This window comes from Canis lupus, chromosome 2 (assembly GCF_003254725.2).
Source record: "Canis lupus dingo isolate Sandy chromosome 2, ASM325472v2, whole genome shotgun sequence".
Lineage (NCBI taxonomy): Eukaryota > Metazoa > Chordata > Mammalia > Carnivora > Canidae > Canis > Canis lupus.
Genome location: NC_064244.1, coordinates 78,667,429 through 78,685,742, shown reverse-complemented (window position 1 = coordinate 78,685,742; position 18,314 = coordinate 78,667,429). Strand labels below are relative to the sequence as shown.

At 57.2% G+C, this 18,314-nt stretch overlaps 1 protein-coding gene across 1 annotated transcript in view; it reads left to right on the top strand.

Moving 5' to 3' along the window:
• IGSF21 (immunoglobin superfamily member 21) overlaps positions 1–18,314 on the top strand; it is a 240,243-nt gene that overhangs the window by 207,176 nt on the left and 14,753 nt on the right. The window lies entirely within an intron of this gene.

The window sequence follows — 18,314 nt, the reverse complement described above, 5'->3', positions numbered from 1 at the left end:
AGTATTGCTCCTGTGAACATTCACGGACAGGTTTTTGTGTGAATGTTTAGTTGCAGTTCTCTTGGGTGTATACCCAGGAGTGGAATTGCTGGACCAAATAGCAACTCTGCGTTTAACCTGTTGTGGGACTTCAGGCGGCTGCGCCATTTTACCTTGGCTCCAGCGTCATTGGGGGTCCCCATCTCTCCAGACCCTCCCCAGCTCCCACTCCCTGTCTCGCTGATTACAGCCATCCTGGTGGACGTGAAGTGGTCCTCATTGTGCTTGTGCTTTGTGTTTCTCTAATGGCCAATGATGTTGATCATCCTTTCATGTGCTTTTTTTAGCCATTTGGATACCTTCTCTGCAGAAATACCTTCAGATCTTTGGCTCGTTTCAACTAGGTTGTCTTTTCATCGTTAAGCTGTGTGCATTCTTTATTTCAGATACAAGGGCCCCATCAGATGTACAATTTGCATATCTTTTCCCCTTTTGTGAGTTATCTTTTCCCTTTCTTGTTGGTGTCCTTTGAAGGAAGAAAGGGTTTCTTTTGGACCAAGTTCACTCCACCTATTTACTTTCTGTTGCTTCTGCTTTTGGTGTCATAGTAGAGGAGGCTTTGCCTAACCCAAGGTCACAATTTACTCCTATTTTCCTTCTAAGAGTTTTAATAGTTTAAAACTCTCACATTTAGGTTTATGATCTATTTCTTTCTTTCTTTCTTTTTTCTTTGACATTAGCCAAAAGAAAACTTTTTATTACTTTTATGTACGGAAAATTCAACGGCGTCCACCCAGCCCAGTTTGGTGGCCAGTTCTTTACCCTCTGCCTTTTCCAACTTGGCGATGCGAGCCGCCAACTTCAAACCAGGATGTTGCCACCCAGGCAGGAAGACAACCAGCTCCTGGGGATCCACAGCATGTGTGATCACTACCAGCTGAGCCTTCCTGTTTTCCACCAACGTGGTGACATATGAATCCCAGGTCAAAGGACAGGCAGCCTCTTAGTAGGGACCTCCCCTTTGCCGGCAGCTTTCTTCTCAACCTGGGGCCAACAGTTTCTGCTTCTTCTCTTGCTTTGTCTCTGGTTTGTGTTTGTTGAGTGGCTGCTTGGCAGTTCAAGGCCTGGGTGAACTTGACGCTTGTAGAGAATAGCCCTTTGCTGCTGCAACCGGAGGTAGCAGGGCCATTTGATGAAGCAGGTGAGGTCCCTTGGGGGCTGGATGTCCTGTCTGATGCCCAAATTCTTGGGCCTTTTATCAAACAGGGGATTGATCACCTTCTTGGCCTCCTGCTTCTTCACAACAGTAGGGGCCAGGGCCACCTTTCTTCCCCTTCACCTCCTTTCGGCATCTTGGATGCTGGAGGAGAGACAAAACTATGATGTATTTCAAATTAATTTTTGCACATGCTGTGGAGGAGGCATTTGCCTCCATCAACTGCCTGTGGATGTCCACTTGTCCCTGCACCATTTCTGAACAGACTCCTTTCCCCCCACTGAATTGTGTTGGCATCCGTGCTGAGAATCAATTGACTATAAATGTGAGGGTTTATTTCTGGTCTCTATTCTATTCCGTTGACCTATACGTCTCTCCTTCTGTATGTACTTCTGATGCTTTTTTAAAGCCATCTGGCCATCTCCAGTCTGGCTCTGTTGCTCCCCTGCTGTGTGACTTGGGCACTGAGTCCCCAGGAGGTCCTCCTGGGGCTGGTTCCTTGAGCTTTCCCATGAAGAGAAGCTCACCTGGGGCTGCTCAGTGCTCCCAGGGGAGAGGAGCCAACACCATGTGACAGAGCTGAGCTCACCTCCATGAGGCCAGGCCAGAACCTAGGATTTCCAGAGATCTGGAGCTCTGCTTTCTAATGCCAGATTCTTGAATCCTATCCAGCCTGGTGCCCATCTCTAGAAAAAGGAGCGCATTCCCAGGACCAATAATTAGAGTGTCAAGGACCTCTCTTGACCTGGAAAGGAGAAATGTCTATGGCTCCAAGGTGGGTGGGGGGTTTGAGGGCTGAGGGCAGAGCCTGTACCCCTCAAAGATCTGGTGTGCTTCCATGAATCTGAGCAAAAAGAAGAAACGCGGCTCTGCGTCTCTGAAGGACGCGAAGTGGGAAAGCAGGCAGCGGTTTGCAGAACCCCTTTCGAGAAGCCTGCCTGTGCTCAGGACAGCCGTGGGGAGATGTGCGTCTCCCGGGTAGATCCAGCACATGCCCCGAGTATGTGGCAGACCAGGGAACAGCTTAGGTCAATGGAGAGAGGCCGCTGGTCTGAAAATCCCTGGGGCGCCCCAAGCGGGGTGGCTGGGAGGCGAGACTCGAGACTTGGAGCTGCCACAAAGCCCTCTCCATAGCCCACGATGCCTGCTGGGTGGGAAATGATCGGTTCATTCCCTGTCTTGGAGCCTGAGCGGATAGCTGCCTGCTGGGCTTACACTAATTACATGAACTGGCCCCAGGCGATGGCAGTGGCCACAGGCTGCTAGCAAAAATAGGAGGAGGAGACGGGTTGGGATCCAAGCCAGAGCGACAGAGGAGCTTGGAGTGCAGAGGGAGAGAGCGCACAAACCCAAATCTCCATCTCCCACCCCAGAAGCCCCCAGGGTCCTGAGGACCAGGCCTGGGCACTTCTCTCTGCAGGCAGGCCCACCCCCAAGCACCCTGCCCTCCTTGGCCCCCACCCCACCCACTCTGGGTGAGTGACAGTGAGTACCCAAGGGCCTCCACATCGGAACGAGGAGAGGGCTGGGTGGTCCCCAGTGAAGAATTAGTCCTCTCTTTGGGGAGATTGACTAGAAAAAGTGTTTACTCCGTTAGAGAGCTGGGGAGTGGTTACGGGGGTGGGCCTTGGATCCAGCCATAGATTTTAAACCCAGTTCTGGAACTCCCGATAATAAAAGCAGCAAGTATTTATTGAGCATTTACTACATGCCAGGCATGGTTCTGCTTTGCACCTGTTCACTCCCTGGCCTAACAGAAGGGCCCACGATTACCTTCCCCTTTGTGCAAGTGTGAAAGCAGAGAGCCTACTGCACATGCCCAAGGGCATAGGCCTAGCAAGGGGAGAACTTGATTCAAACCCGGGCAGGCTGGCTCCAGAGCCTTCGGCAGAGCCCCCACCCTGCACTGGCAGGCGGTTTGTTTCATCTCCTGGGCCTGTTTCCCCATCTGCTAAATGGTGGTTACAGTAGCATCCCACTGCTGGGACAGGAAACGTAAAGTCCCATGTCCTGAGCTCTGCTCACAGAGAGTGCTCTTAAAAGAGGCACTTGTCCTGACCTCCACCTTGGATATGTCAGTGGGCCCCAGGGGACGGGGTCAGAGCTGCAGGGAGTGACGCCAGCCAGGGGGAGCTGTCCACGCCGGGCGGCGAGGACTGTCCCAGACTGGCACCGGCAGCGGGGGCCGGGCAAGAGCAGAGTCCCAGCTGTGGTCCAATCCTCCCCAACCCCGGTTACGGCATCTGGAAACTGGGGTGTGGAGGTCCCCGGCCCACAGGGCTGTGGCGGCTGGTGGCCTGGGTCTGCTGGCAGGTTCCGAGGGCAGGGCGGGCTGCCAGATGGGGAGAGATGGCACCAGCCAGCCCGGGGCTTGGGCCGCAGGGGCCGGACGTGCGAGGCGTTTCCAGACAGAAGCCGCAGGACGTGAGGACCAACTGGGAAGATGGGAGCTGCTGTGGAGAATATGGCAGGACCTGGCCCTGCTGGGGACGGTGGTCCCCAGCTGTGGTCTCGCTCAGCAGACGGCGACGGTGGGAAACGTGCTTTGGGGTGGAGAGGCCAGGGCTGCGTCCTAGGGACGTCTGCAGGCCTCCTCCCCGCTCGTTGGAGCTTCTGTGGGGACGGCGCGATGGGCGGCAGGGGCCCGAGACAGCTGGCAGGCGTCGGCTGCTGGAGGGGGCTGCAGCCCAGACGGCGGGGCCAGGTGGCCAGGGTCTTCTAGGCCGGACCGAAGAGCATGTTCGGGGAACGTGCGCTTAAGTGCCTTGAGTGCCCCAACCTGGCCAGGGACCCGGAGGAAGGATGCCCGCTCTGCCCGCCTGCCCGCCCACAGGCCTGCCGCTAGCTTAGGGCACCAGCTGAGAGCCAGTTCAGACAGGGGCCAGACAGATGGGTTTGGGGCTCGGAGGAGCACTTTGGAGCTAACTGGGTCATCTACCAAGGACAGTCACTTCCCAGCTCCGGCCCCAAAGGCCCGAGCCTGCTGACCGCCTCCTGGACAGGCTTCTAGAATCCTCCATCCCTCCCTGTCTGAACACGGCCCTGCCAAGAAGCCATGCCCTCGACTGCAGCCCACTCTGTGCCCTCAGCCACAGGCCCAGCACATTCCGTTACCCACTGTCCCACCCCTAGGCTCCCCGCCCCCAGGCTGGCCCCACGCGGCCTCAGTTACAGGGGACACACTGCTCGGAGAGGGCGGGGAACCTACCCCACACCCCACAGCAGTGAGTGGGCTGGGATTCGAGCTCGGGTCTTCTGGAAGGAGGAGCCCCCAATTTTCCCACTACACGAGGCCGCCAGGAAGACAGAATGTGGGGCAACACAGCAGCCGCGTGGGCCCGGGCCGGACACCAACGCTCCTCTGCGCAGGGACAGCATGCAGCCTTCGGGCCGCCCCGTCAGCTGCTCCTCCCAGCCGTCTGGGAAGTCAGCAAGATCAGCATCCCCATGTTACAGAAGAGAAAGCTGAGTCTGCTCGTGGAGGGAAGCCTGGAGTATGAATCCGGACCCAAACGTTCTCTGATTTGTTTCCCCTGTGGGGACCCGAGGCCCTGAGCTGGGGTGGAGACAAGGCCTCCGAAGGGCCCGTTGGGTGCGATTCGGAAAGCTCCATAACCTCTCTGGCCCGTAACTGAGGCTGCAAGGAGCAGGGGGCTTAGTTGAGCAGCGTGTGCTGCTTTTTGCGTCTTGCCCACTGGGCCACAGAGCGAATGTCACCAGCCTTCGTGTGAGGGAAACAAACCTTTCGCCCTCTCGTCCCTCACCCATACAAGTCCTGCTTCGACCACTATTATAAGTACCCACGATGTGGGTACTTGCTTTGGGGGAACAACTGAGACATTCCTCTTCACGTGGGATAGCCAGGCTAGAATAATGGTGAATTTTGCAGCTACGGGTGCCAAACGTGACTGCAATATATTGAATTCATTAATTCACTTGATGCTCACTACGCCAGGACATGGGTACTTGTATCATTCCCATTATGATCAGGAGGGCACAGGCCCAGAGGGGTTAAGTAGCTTGCCCAAGCTCACCCAGCCAGCGAGCGGCGGAGCTTGTATTCAAACCCCAGACGGCCCGGCTGAGGAGCCTCTGCATAGCCGCTCACAGAATGGCCCTCTGTGCCCTCCTGAGCCAAGCTGGAGAGACTCCTCCGCTCCCGGGACTGTCCGGGCAGGTGGCTGCCGCCCCCGAGACCCTCGCCAGCTCCCTTGACTTTCAGGGTCTCGCAGACCCAGGGGCTCGGGCCTTGTTGCAGGGTTGCCTCTCTGCACCGACTACCTGCCCCTCTCGCCTGCAGCCTCCCGGACCGCGCTGGAGCAGGCCTGCAGGTGCATCATTAAACCTTGACAAGTGGTAGGTCAGGGCGATGCTTTATCCCCTCCACCACCGGGAGCTGGATTTAGTGTCTCCGGCAGAAGGTAAACTTCCCCTCCCTGGGACAGGCCCCTTAATTACAAGTGATATGTGGCTGTTGAAACTGCAGCGCCTCGGGCCCAGTGATTTAAGGAGCAGGCGTGAGTCTGAGGGTACAGGTGTTAACAGAGCTGTGTGCGAGCCGGGAGGGAGGGCCGGGCAACTGTGGGAGGCAGTGAGCCGGCCCCTGGTGCGGGTCTGCTCCCTGCAGACATCCCTGGGGACACAGAAGGAATCCCACCGCCTCGTGTACAGGAGAGGAAACTGAGACCAACTCCACACTCCAGCTTGGTTTGCCCTGGGGGTCAGCAGTCCTGTCTCTGCTGTCAGCTTGCAGGACACCCCTGGACTCAGTTTTCTTATCTGTACCTAAGGAGGCAGGATTACCTCCCCCCGCCCCCCTGGGAGTGCTAATCTTCAGAATAAATAATCCTGATAATCGCAATCACCTTAATTGCAAAAGCTAGCACCCACCAAGGGCTAATTACGTGCCAGGCAGCGTCCCAGCTCCCTTATGAGCATTCGTCTGTTTGATGCGCATGCGTGCTGGTGAGAATGTAGTTAGAGTTATTTCCATTTTACAGATCAGGAGCCTGAGGCTGAGAGAGGAAGCAACTTCCCTGCGATCCCGAGGCTAGTGAGCGACCAATGAGATGCTCAGCCCCCATCTCTGCATCCAGAGCCTGACCTCTAGGCTCCGGGGACAATGGAGGGATGTGAGACCCAGTGTCTGCCCTGCAGGAGTCCCTGAAGGATGAGGGAGACAGACAAGAACACAGGTTTCCAGAATCCAGGAGGAAGAAAATAAGGGGGGCCGGGAGGAGTAGGGTGCAAGCTGAGGGATGCTGGAGTTTCCAGGGGGAGGCTTCATGGAGGAGGTGGTATACAGCTGGGCCTCATAGGCCGGGGACAGACCCACAGGGGCATTTCAGGCAGAAGGAGCCCTGTAGGCAACGGTGTGGGAGCAGGAAAGCCTGGCAAGTGGGGAGCACTCCTGTGTGGCAGGACCCCAAGGCACGGGTAAGGCGTGGGCACTAAGCTATGACAGTCATCACAGCAGCACTGGTGACAATGACATTTATTCAGCGTTTGCCAGGGGCCAGGCCAGGGTCTGAATACCTTGCTTCAGAACTCTATCACGTAGAGATGATGATCTCCATGCTACAGACGAGGAAACAGGCACAGTGGGGACTTGCCAAGGTCACCCAGCCAAGAGGTGGCAGGGCCAGGACCCAGCAGCTTGGCTCCAGAGCCCATATCCAGCCAATTGCTGTGCCGAGTCTTGGCGGGAGTCAGGGCAGGGGGGAGGCTCTTCTCTCATGCTGGGCTGGTGCAGGCCCTGCCTGCCCTCTGTCCACCTGGCTTGGCCACAGGCAGAGAAGAGAGACGAGGCCAGAGCAGGGCCCTGCCTCCAGTGACATGTGTCCAGGGATGCCCCGGGAGCCGGATGGGCCTGGGATTTGGGAGCAGAGGAGTTAGGGCAGAGGAGGAGGTGTTCACCGGGCACGATGCTTCCAGCCACACCCTCCCACCAGCTGACTCTCCTGTGGCCCCCCCAGGCCCATCAGAGGAGAGACCCCAACTCCTGAGGATCCTCCTGAGATGGGGAGGCCTGGCCCTGCTCTGCCAACCAGTCCCCCTGTGTCACAGCTGCTCAGTGCTGTCTCCTCCTTTCTAACCTTGAAGCCTCCTGCTGTAGCTACTCTCCAGACCTGCTCCCTCAGAGCCACAGACGTGAGCAGGGATGTGATCCGGCCCTATCACTGCATCACAGACAAAACCAAGGCTTTGAGCGAAAGCCGATGGCACAGGAGAAGCAGGGCCAGGCAGTGCCTGCAGGGTCGTGAGCCCGGGCTGGGGACCTGGACTGGGAACCAGACACGGTTCCAGGGCTAGCCCTGGCCCTCACCGGCCGAATGGCCGTGGACCTCTGCCTTTGGAAACCTGTCTGCCTCTGTAAAACGGGGATAATAGCCCCTGCTTCCTGGGTTATGTGAGGCTCGAATGCATTAAAGCATTTAGCCAGGACCCTGCCCCTGAGTGACCCCCAGTGAGCGCGGATGATGGTCAAGTGCCCTCCCCAGCCCTCAGCCCTGCCCACTGTGTGCCAGGTACAGAGGGGGATACTCGCTGAGCAGACCTGCCCCCGCCTCCCCATCACCCTGCAAACATCCGCTCAGCACACACTGGCTGAGAACTGCCCTGTACTCCCCGTGCCGGGACCCCGGCCAGCAGAATGAACACGTGTCCCCAGCCCCCAGCATGAGGAGTTCTCAGGCTGGCAGCCAGAGTGAGCTGAGCGGTGTAGGCAAAGGCCAGCTACTGTTCCAGACCAGTGGCGGAAGTCGCTGTTCACAAATACGGTGGCCGGTGGGAATTGGACTCACCCACACCAGGCGACCTGTAAAGCGTTTGACCAACACAAGCTCAGCTCAGCCTCACAATGCCTGTGCGACTCGTCGGTACTGTGCCTAGGTACCAGTGCCTGTGACTATGTACTAGAGCCTGTGCCTAGGTACAGCGCCTTGACTAGGTACTAGCACCTGTGACTAGGTACTAATGCCTGTGCCTAGGTACCAGTGCCTGTGACTATGTACTAGAGCCTGTGCCTAGATAAAGCACCTTGACTAGGTTCTAGCACCTGTGACTAGGTACTAATGCCTATGCCTAGGTACCAGTGCCTGTGACTATGTACTAGAGCCTGTGCCTAGGTACAGCGCCTTGACTAGGTACTAGCACCTGTGACTAGGTACTAATGCCTGTGCCTAGGTACCAGTGCCTGTGACTATGTACTAGAGCCTGTGCCTAGGTATAGCGCCTTGACTAGGTACTAGCACCTGTGACTAGGTACTAGAGCCTGTGACTAGGTACTAGCGCCTGTGACTAGGTACTAGCACCCATGCCTAGGTACTAGCACCCATGACTAGGTACTAGGGCCTGTGACTAGGTACTAACACCTGTGCCTAGGTACTAGAGCCTGTGACTAGGTACTAGCACCCATGCCTAGGTACTAGTGCCCGTGCCTAGGTACTAGCACCTGTGCCTAGGTACTAGAGCCTGTGCCTAGGTACTAGTGACTATGACTAAGTACTAGAACCTGTGACTAGGTACTAGAGCCTGTGACTAAGTACTAGTGCTTGTGACTAGGTACTAGAGCCTGTGCCTAGGTACTAGCGCCTTGACTAGGTACTAGCACCTATGACTAGGTACTAGAGTCTGTGACTAGGTACTAGCACCTGTGCCTAGGTACTAGCGCCTGTGCCTAGGTACTAGTGACTATGACTAAGTACTAGAAACTGTGACTAGGTACTAGAGACCATGCCTAGGTACTCGGGCCCATGTCTAGGTACTGGGGCCTATGCCTAGGTACTAGCACCTTGACTAGGTCCCGAGGTGGGAATGCACCTGCTGAGGGTAGAGGGGCCAGAGATGAGTAGGCGGCCGAGGTCCCGCACATGAGGCCCCGGCCAGGCCGGTGCGAGAGGCGGCCTCCCCCAAATTGAGCCCCTCCACCCCTGCCCACAGCTGCTCCTGTGGGGACTGACGCTTGGCTCGGCCTCACCCAGCTTTTAAAAAAAGACACATCCCACAGACGTGTGACAGGTGCGGGTACGTGTTGGCCGGAGGACCTGGGCGGTGGTGGGAGTGCTCCCTGGCCAGTTTGTAAACTTCTGCCTGGGTTCCAGAATTTCCATCATAAAATGTCGGGGAGAGAACACGCACCATCCCTGTGGCCCCAATACCCATTCTCCACGCCTCCTCCCCCCTCCTACCTTGTCCCCCACCCCCGAATTTGCTTTATGAGAAGCAAGTTTCAAGAATGATTTACCTGCCCCCTGACTCCGGAAATCAATCCTGAGATGCTGAGAGAGCAGGGAGACGCCGCTGCAGAGGCCTCCGCTGGGAGAGAGGGCTCCGAGCTGGGTGCTGGGGCTCTGCTGGGAGCTCGGCTGGGGTGGCACCTGCCGTGTTCTTCCGTTCGCACAAGTGACCCACGTGGACCGGTGACACCGGTGTCACCCTCGCTCTGTGGACGAGGCCAGGGAGCCAGCAGCTGCCTATGGGTTACACTGACTGTGGACAGGAGGGCGGAGACTTCGGGGGCAGGTGCCCCGGGCCCTGGGTGGGCGAGGTCAAGGGTGAGCCCTGTTCTGAGCCCCAGAATACAAAGGTGTTGGGGGGGGGTCAGTTCTGCTGACCGGGGGCGGGCGAGGGGGGGAAGGGAAGGTCTCTAAGCATCTCCGAGCTCCCGCCCGCTGCTCTCGGGGGACACGGAGGTGGGGGAGAAGGCATAGAGCCAGCTGAACTTGAGCTCAGCTGTAAGAACTTCATCTGGGTGCCGCTGCCCCCGGCCAGATCGTGGACGTGCCTTCTTCCCACTTGCCAGGGCCTCCCAGGCTTCCGCAGGCCTCCGCAGGCGTCTTTCATAAAGCGGCGAATATGGCACCTGGTGAAATCGCCCATGTGTGTAATATATACCTCTGGGAGACATTGAAAACATCCTCCGAAGAGCCAGCCTCGCTGCTATTGAGAACGGATTCATGTCACACCCCATAGATTTCATCTCTGCAGAAACGACACCTATCATGGGCCTGAACACATTTGCTCTATTGCCACATCAACTACAGTGGCGTGGAGGGGCTGAGCCCGCCGCCCACGGCGGCTGCGGACGGCTGCTGGGCAGGCTGCCTCCAGCCAGGGAACCCCCGGGTCCCGGGAGGGCCCACGGGGGCCTGGCGGCCTCGGAACCCAGTCAGAAACTGCGAGAACTGGCGCAGCGGCCAATCGGGGCATGAGCCCAAAGTTAAAACCCCTTGTGATGGGGGGTGGGCGGGGGATGCTTCAGGGATTTGAGGTCCTTCGGCTGCGTGCAGAGAGCTGGAGTCTCCGGATGGTGCTCCCCTTGCCCTGTCTGCTCTCCCCGAGTCTTGCTCTCCCAGCCAGCAAGAATTTCCGCTGTTTCCTGAGCACCCGCGGCGGACTGAGCTCTTGGTGCACAGAACACCTCCAGGGGCTGGGTCGTATTACCCCTACCCTGGAGATGAACCCACGGAGGCTCACAGAAGTCAGAGAGGAGTGGTTCTCCCACTGAGCTTGCTGGAGAACCTCCTGGAAGGCTTCTTAAAACCCAGGTGGCTGGACCCCCACCCTGCCTTCCCTGGGTGGTTCCGGCAGGTCTGGAAGCGGGGTCAGGAATTTGCCTTTTACGAGCTCCAGGGTGAGGCCGATGCTGTGGGTCCAGGGAACACACTTCGAGAGCCACCAGGTTAAAGGTGTGTAGTGTAGGATTTTGCACCAGAATACAAATCCAGCCCCGATGCTAAAACCTGTGGCCCGGCCTCCCCACCACCCCTCTGAGTGTGTGTTTGTGTGTGTGTGTGTGTGTGTGTGTACGCGTGCATGCAGGGTTTTATTTCTCCATCAGCAATAACCCGAGTTGGAACCCTGCTCTGCCCAGCCTCACCGATTCTCTGCTTCCTGGGCTCCCCACTCCCTCCTGGCTCCCCCCCCCCCCAGAGCAGCCAGCCAAGGCCTCCAGTTGGGGTTGTTAATTTTATCTTCCATCACTGCAAGAGCACAACAGCTGGCAGGGGAGGGGCGAGGCAGGTGAACGGGTGCTGAGGGGAAGGTGGGGGGGATGGATTACGCCTGCAGCCGCTAGAAGGTCCCCCCACCATCACCACCCGCCTTCGAGACCCTGTGCACTCGGAAGGGCCCCCATCTCCGGGCAGGGAGGGTCCCAGGTCGTGCCCACCCACACTGGCCATGGCCTAGCCCAGGTCCCCACCCCTCCCGTGGCATCATCAGCGCTCGGGCTCCCACTCACTGGCAAGTTGGAGGGGGTGGGGGGGGGGGCCAGCAGCTGCCACGTAGCAGAGCCCGCTGCAGCCCATAGAGGCACAGACGCTGCGTTTGTCTCTCTTGTCACTGATGGTGGCTCCATTTGGGGGCTTTTTGTCAAGGTTTTTTTTTTTCTCCCTTGGCTGCTGTTACTACTCAGTTCAATATTTAATTTTCCCATAAACCAAAGAGCTATGCTTCTCCCCCGATCTTTTTTCTTGCTGGAGTCTCCCCCTCCCACTGATGGGCCTCCTAGGGCTTCTGTTGGAGGGAGGGTCCTGGGGCGGGAGGCCCAGAGATTTCAGCCCCTCCGAATGGGGCAGGGACTGGAGGGCACGACCCAGGGGGGTCCCTCCCCACCCACTCATGGGACTGTCCCTCATTCATGGGACAGATATTTATTGAGCGAGTCCCTGTGTGTCCGGCACTAGGGATGGGACCATAGACAAGAAGCGGCCCCTGCCCTCTGGTGATCACATTCTAGTGGGGGCGTCAGCGAGAAAGCCCAGATGCAAACGAACGTACGAACGAATGGAACATGCGATGTGCTTTGTGAAGAAATGGCAGCGCATTGTGACAGAGAATAAATGGGGGGCCCAGCCTAGGTTGGAGGTGACATCTGAGCCGATACTTGAAAGATGAGCAAGACCCAGCTGTGCAGAAAGCTGAGCGGAGGGCAGCAACAAGTGCAAAGGCCCTGGGGTTCAAAGGCGTTGAGGGTGTTCATGGACAACCCCCCACCCCCCCGAGTCTCGGCGTGTTTGGGGCACAGGGAGGGGAAGGTGGCCTCGGTCCAGGCAAGGCAGGGTCCACAGCATTATAGGGTCGCCTGGGATTCCTTCTGCAAGCAGGCTGTGTGCTTGCCTGTGCCGGGAGAGACGAGGGGAGGAAGGAAGGGAGGAAACAGGAATTGAACTTGAACTGCCGTGTGTCAGGCCTGCGCCAGCTCTGAGGTCAGGTGGAGCAAAGACAAAGCTCCAGACTTCAGGGAGCACAGCCTCGCGGAGAAACAGACGCAGACCCAGGACACAGTGACAAGCACCCGTGAGACTGACAAGAACAGAACTCCCCGGGAATCCCGAGCATAAGCCCCAACCCAGGCTGGCAAAGTCCCGGAAGACTGCCTGGAGGAGGCAGCACCGGAGGCCAGCCCTCACGGGTGAGGCGGAGTTAACCAGCAGAAGGACTGGTTCCCGCAGGGCAGGGGAAGGCCGTGGGGGTGCAGAGGGAACCTTGGGCAGCTCAGCGCGGCTGGAGCAGGGTGGCTGCCTGGAGGGGGTGCTCCTTTGAGCAAGAGAGACCGGTGGAAAGGATGGAAAGAAACAGAGATGGGGGATCTCCTCCCCCCCAAAAAAAGGGAAAAAATTAAAATAGGGAACATAGGGGGACATTTATAGTCACACATGACACTTTTATATTAAGAGGGTGGCTCTCTTTTTTTTTTTTTTCTTTTTTTTTTTCTTGAAATACGGTTAATGACCGGTTGCTGATTGAAAGGAAGGCAGTCAATAGAGCAGGCGTGCTGAGAGGAAAGAATGGATTTTTGCAAATAATATAATTTCGAACTTGTCTTTTCCCTCCCCCACCCCTCCCCAAATCTAATTGATTACCACCCCGTGATAAATGACACTCAGAGCAGGCGTGGGCTCAGCGCCGACGCTCGGTGGTATGCAGGGAACAGGGGCGGCTGTCGTCTCCTCCAGACACTGGCCACTCCTGGAAGGGAAAGAGGCTCCCTCAGCGCGGGGAGGGCTGTGGGCAGTCGAAGGGGTGATGCACGTAATCCTTTTACGTTTGTGCACTTTGTCGTCTTTATAGCGGGTTCTTATCTGCTGGCTCTTCTCAAAAATCCCGGAAGCAGAAACGTTAGCAGGTTGTGGTTTATTGAACCCATTTTGCAGATTGGAAGATCGTCGCCCATCTGTGGGGGGGGGGGGGGGCGGTCAACCATGGTCCCACGGGCTGTTGGTGGCAGAGCCGGCGCTGGCCCCTCGGTGGGACTGTTGTCTGAGCCCATAGTCCGGCGGGGGCCGGGGAGGACCTCACGGGCGAGGAGAGGACTTAACCCCTGTAGACGCAGGTAGACACGGGCCTGCTGGGGTTTGTGTAAGAGCAGGTTTGTGTTCTCACATTTCAAAGGCCACCGGCTGATCTATAGCGCCAAGAACCATCGCGTTATCTTCAAAGCGAGTCCCGATGACCGAAACGAAGTTCTGCTTTCAAGATAACGACGGGCAATATTTCAGAGTTAATTTCATAAAAACCCATCCCCCGACCATTGCCTCACTGTCAAGAATAAAATAACCACGAGCCCTGCGTCCGGGGGCGAGCGTGGGCCGGGGCCGCAGACATGGGCTGAGGAGGCCGACGGGCTGATGCGACACAGAATGGGTCAGAGAAACTTCCAGCAGCAATCCTCTCTGCTTCAGACGAAGTCACACAAACCTGGGAAGTTGACTGGCTCGACTTGGGATCGGGGGGACTCAGGGGACGCCTGTTTGGCCGTGGACGTGTAGAGCCGGTGGGGAGCTTCCTACTGCCCAGGGCTGAGTGTGCGCGACGAGCCTGGGAGCGGCTTGTGAACTCTGAAGCTCTGCTCAGGTGTGGGCTCTCGCCGCCAGGACTGCTACCATTTATCCCCTCCCCGATCCAAATACACCCGCTCGGTGTCTCTTCCCCTGAGGAGGGTCCTTTCGGGTAAATGGTGTGGGTGGGCTCCCCCGGCCACCTAAGAGAGCACTGCACCAGCACAGACACCCCTGAAGGTGCATCCTCGGAGTCCGTAAGGACCAGACACTCGTAGTGGGTGCCCTGGGCTCTTTGTGGATTCTTTGCCTTATATGCCACATGGATCACAGCCAGGTGATCCTGGAGCCCGGCTTGGAACTCGGAGATTACTCTCCTCCAGACGGTTGCGTGGAATTTATGCCCGTGCGTGCATGCCGCAGGTCACCTGCCTTTGACTGGACACTGCTCCCGGGACCACAGGGTCTACCCCAGGCATGGGGCACATAGGGGGTAGCTTGCTTTGACCTTGCTCAGACCTGTAAGAGGGATGGGCATGGAGATGAGAATAGAGATGAGGATGGGAAGGCACACGAGTTGAGAAGAGAGCGGAGCTGGGGATGGAGTGGACCAGGTGCAGAGGGAGGCAGGGATGAGGATGCAGCCAGGGGTTGGGGGGGGAGGAGAGCTGTGCTTAGTGGAGAGACGGGAAGGGGAGGAGGAACAGGGAGAGGATGATGTGATGTGTGGAGGGAAGCATCCATAAACAGCCAGGGACTCCCAGGTGTAGACAGCTCCCTGACTGCCTGCACTCAGATCCCTCCACCGCGAGACAGGAGGCGAGATGCAGAGTGACATTTTCCTAGGACACGGCGGCGACTGAGGAATATGTTGATGGGGAGATAGGAAGCCGGGGCTGTCCACGCTGATATTAGCAGCTCTGCTGTGTCATCGTCCATACAACTGAAATCTGTTATTGTCTTATGAGCTTGATTAGCTGTACATATTGCTAACACCTGCTCAGAAATATAACGAGGGACAGGAACACATCTCCCAATCAAGGCCTGCGTGGGCGGCGTGCGTGACGTGGGTGCAGATCTCCAGGATGGGGATGTGTGCGTGCGCAGATCGGGGGGGCACCCGTGCTCTGCAAGGAACCCTGGCCTGGGTCTGGAAGTCCTGAGTGCCAGTCTCGGCTCTGCCACTGGCTTCCAAATCTGTCCCTCTCTCTGACCTCAGTTTGCTTACTCGTCAGATAGAAGGTCTAGACCGGTGTCATCCAACAGAAACGTCACTTGCCAGCCACGGAGGTCATTGTTGAGTTTCCTAATCACCGCGTTGAGAAAAGTATTCAAAGGTGAATTAAATTTAATAATATATGTATTAAGTCCAGGAGAGCCCACAGTTTCAACATATAAAATTTATATTGAAATCTACGTTTCAGTATAAAATATAGTTGTCATATATTTGACTTTCTTTTTAAAATGGCCTTCAAAAGGCAGCGTGTACTTCACAATTACGCACGGGAGCTCAAAAAAGCCACGTTTCAAGGGCTCAACAGCCTCATGGGGGTGAGCTGACTGCTATGTGGGAAGGTGCCAGTCTAGGGCATCTTCTGTTCTTCTCACTAAACCGTGAAGGCCCCAAAGGCAGAGACCTTTAATTCTCGTGGCCAGTAGCAAGGAACCTCAGGAAAGAATGTTAGTAAATAATCCCGCTAATAAGTGCAACTGACACGTATTGGATGCACTTTCAGACCCCCGTTCATCCAGTCGTTGCAGGTACCCTGTGATTCCGTTTTGCGGGTGGGGAAATCGAGGTTCAGAGAGGTTCAACCACTTGCCCAAGGTCACACAGCCAGTAGCAAGTGGTACAGCCAGTCTGTGAACTCTGGGTCGTCTGATTTACAGCCCACGCTTTTAACCACTGCCCTGTACTACCTCCCGAATGACGGCGACGCAAACGGTAAGGAGCACCGCGGCACCGCATCTGGTAAGCTGACAAGGCATCCTGTGAGCATCCTGTCGTCTGCTCCTGAAAGCAGTCCTATGAGGAAGGCTCTAAGGCTCTCGATGAAAGTGAGGGGAACATGAGTGACATTGAAGACGCCCCTGCCATTTCTGGGCCTGTCGGATTCTTGGAGGGTCTACTTACACCTGCGTGTGCACCACCATGGGTAGCGCCAGAGTTTTCTGCTAAAGCTCTAATTGGCACGGCCCCTTCGTCTCTGGGGTAGCCCAGTCAAGGACAGCCGCCCACAGGAGACCCCCCCCCGACCCAGGGACCTGCATGGCCAGGCTTCCACAGAGGCTGAGCTGTGCCAGTAAATGAGGGTTCCATAGGTGCATCCTTAGGGCTCGAGGTGCCGACACACACGAGCTCCTTCCTTCGTTCCAAAGAGCGGGGCGGCACAGCCCCATGTCCGAGTCATTGAGCTCGGGCTCCAATCCCGACTCTGTGGAACCCCGGGTGGTCTCCGTGGCCTCTTCCATCTCCCATCTGTAAAATGGGCATAAATAAACCCACCTCTCAGACTGATGGGGAGGCTGAAACGAAGTCACCACACGGCGGGCCTGGAACAGCGCGCTCCTGGCTCTTCGGCGTTGGCCGACGGCAGGTTCTGGCTGTGGGGCCCCAGGTGTTTTGTGGGGGTTCGGGAAAAGTCGGATTGCAGAATCTGGGGCTGCTGGGTAATGGCCGTGTTCCGGCGTGTGTTTCCCCTCTCCGAATTCCAACCCCACTTACCATCTGTTTCATACAATCTCACACTTAATTACAATTCTCCGTCTATTGTTTGCCCACTGCTTCCCCTTCGCGCCGCTTCCCTTGCCAATAGCACAGCACGCGGAGGCCGCCTGAATGGATGAATGGCTCGTACCTGGCTTCGTCGTGCTAGGCCTTAAAATAGAGTTGCCAGGCGGCTGTCACCCCCCCCACCACCACCACCACCAGCCTGTGGGCTTCTCGACACCGTGTCTCACCACAGGGCGCCTATAGCAGGTGCCTGGCGCCATGCCCGGCACCTAGTAGGTGTCAGGAACTGTTTCTGGAACTTAATTAAACTTTGCCAGAGTGAAAACCCCCTGCAGGAAGGAAAGGCCCACGGCAATCCATTCTCTCTGCTTCCCCCGTCGCACTTGCCCCAAGGCTGGACAGTCTTCCCCAAGTCGGGTTCTCAGATTCTGGCTCCTGTCCTGGCTGAGCGCGCGGGGGCCAGGGAGATTAATAGTGGGAATCCGAAGAGTAGCAGGTCCCTACCATGTGCTGAGCCCTCGCACGCCTCGTCACTGGCCCGTCCTTCCACATATGTCTGCCCGGCTTTGCTCCCCAATTTAGCGAATCGGGGGAACGGAGGCTCACAGTTTTGGTAAGTTGCCCAAGGACATGGAGATGTGGTGACGTGGCTGGGATTTGGACCTCGGAGTTCCTGATGGCTCCATCTGTGTCCTTTCCAACACCCCACGGTGCCCGGGAGCTCTGGCTTTGTCACACCAGCCGGTGGTGGCCGGTGAACAGAGCAGCGTGAGCCGGCGGGAGGCAGGCCCAGCCAAAAGGAGGCAACTTCCAGGAAGAAAGGAAAGAAGCAGCTCTTGACTCTAAATAGCTCTCAAAGTCCTCTAATCTCTACTGCCCTCGCCCCGCTCTAAATGGTCAGCCTGTGTAGCCTGAGTCACACACTCTGTGTTTTCAGTCTCCAAAATGCAACTCAGAGCATGTCTCTGCTCTTGCCTACAACCTTCAATGGCTCCCCGCCGCTCCCGGGACAAAGAAGAAAACCCATAACCAGTGGTGTGCTGGGAAAGCCCCTCTCTGGGGGCTGCGGCAGAAGAAGGAGAGACACAAAAAGCCCTGATTTATAGTGGCGGCCAATTTCCGTGGTGTAAAGATGCCCGCTGTGGCTGATTTCGGGCTACCAGCGGTTCGACAACTGCTTGACAACAGTCCTGAAAATGGCACATTTGAGCCTCATGAGCTGTTAGGAACCGGCCCCAGCACACGCCTGCAAGCGCTAACCTACTGTCAGCGGCTCTTCCCTGCATCCCCCAGGCCCGCGGGCACCACATCCCCCCATCCCCACTCCGGCAGCCGCGACCTGCCTCCCACTAGCCCCTGCCCTGGGCCAACGTGCTCCTTTGCATGCGCCGCTGTTCCCTCCACCTGCCACACTTGTCCTCCAGCGGCTCTTGCTTCCTCGGTAGCAGCACAGTCACCTCCTCAGGCTTGCCCGGGGACCCCTTCTCACCCATTATACCTCCCGGGATCTGACGCCCTTCACACCTTTACCTGTGTCCTGGGCTCCATTCGGGCTCACCTCATCTGTGCGCCCAGCCCCGACGCTGCTCTCACTATGGTTGAT